This window comes from Acyrthosiphon pisum, chromosome A1 (assembly GCF_005508785.2).
Source record: "Acyrthosiphon pisum isolate AL4f chromosome A1, pea_aphid_22Mar2018_4r6ur, whole genome shotgun sequence".
Classification (NCBI taxonomy): domain Eukaryota; kingdom Metazoa; phylum Arthropoda; class Insecta; order Hemiptera; family Aphididae; genus Acyrthosiphon; species Acyrthosiphon pisum.
Window position 1 is genome coordinate 39980447 of NC_042494.1, and position 1489 is coordinate 39981935.

Sequence of the window (1489 nt, forward strand, 5' to 3'; positions counted from 1 at the left end):
TAATATATTATAATATATAGTTAGGCGTAAGAATGACAGTCGTATTATTATATTAAATAGCATCACAGATCACTATTTGCTTGAAAATACGGTCGAACAATCATATCCACAATAAATCATAATAATAATAATAATAATTCGCTGCAATATTATCTTTCATGTTATTTATATTTTACGAGTACCCAATGGTCTTAAAATGTTATTCCCGTTTATCGCGATGTGTGTCGTATACTCACGCGCGTAAATTAATGTCACATATCTATTTGGCTTTAGCTTTGGCGAGTGTCTGAACAATTTCCTAACTTATAGAACATTATGTAACTATGTGGTTAATTTAATTATTTATTTAATTGTTTTTGATATTACTGTTATAAAATAGACCATAGACGCTTTAAGCGTTGTCGAAGGTCGTGTCCATATCCGACGTCAATAACTAGTCAGGTACTTACCTTAGTACCTACCTATATTGTTAACTGTAGTGTGTCCAAGTAGGTACTATTACTTGTACTGCTCTATATATTATAATATTATATACTTATAACGTATGCATCATGGATAAGGAACAAAGACTTAAATGTTAATAGTTAAAATACGCTATACAGCCATATTATAATAAATAGGCAATAAATACCCACCATACAACGATATTGTTCACATTATTTTTATTCACATTCCAGCAATACCAGCTATTTTATTTATTATAATATTATTATATGTTGTGTGTTATAGGCGGAGAAAAAAGGATGTACAGCTACAGAATACGGCTTCGTTTTCGGCAGTTTCGAACTGGTGGCATTCATTACATCTCCAGTTTTTGGAAGCCTGGTAAGTAAACGGTTTAATTAGATGCACCGTTTCGAAAAATTGAATGGAATAATGCATTCAAAAATATAATCACATTTCAAATCAATGTATTCCACTTTACGCTATATTATTGTACCTATTTCACTAATACGAATCATGAAGTTATTGTTTCTTACACAACAATTATAGCTGTTGGAGGTTATTCATAAAATAAATATATATTTTGCAATCTTATAACAGGGACTCATAGTTATTAGAGGTCCAATTTTTAAAACTATAAAATCTAGTCTGCCAAAGCATAGATTTTTAATGCAAAAATGAAAACATCGTTAAAGTGGATATTTTTCAACGGATTGTTTTTCCCAAAAGCACACGTCAATCTTTTTTGTAGATAAAAATGGATTTGTTTGTAATTCACAATTAAAGTTTTGTGATTGTAATTAAAATGAAGAATCTTGCTAAATTTTAAATGCCATAAGATTATTGTCTACAAACCACGTATTTTATAAATACAATTATAAATGTTAAAATTTTATAAAGTAGGTATATAGTACCTAATTTGAAAATGTAGCAATAGTAATAATAAAAAAGGTACGTGGGTCGCCTGTCGCCCATCCCTCTCTTATAATCATGTTTCAAGCCGAAAAGCTACAAAATAAAAAGACGTATCCACTCGGGTGGAGGA

The 1489-nt window shown here is 29.8% G+C and overlaps 2 protein-coding genes across 2 annotated transcripts in view; one reads left to right on the plus strand and one right to left on the minus strand.

Annotated features, from left to right (window-relative positions):
* The window catches only part of LOC115033708, a 67906-nt gene that overhangs the window by 44071 nt on the left and 22346 nt on the right, over positions 1-1489 (minus strand). The window lies entirely within an intron of this gene.
* Positions 703-1489, plus strand: part of LOC100159461 (MFS-type transporter SLC18B1) — a 75808-nt gene continuing 75021 nt past the window's right edge. The window contains exon 1 of the mRNA XM_029487028.1: positions 703-825. The gene's annotated coding sequence lies outside the window, so the exon portion shown is untranslated. The remainder of the gene's footprint in view (positions 826-1489) is intronic.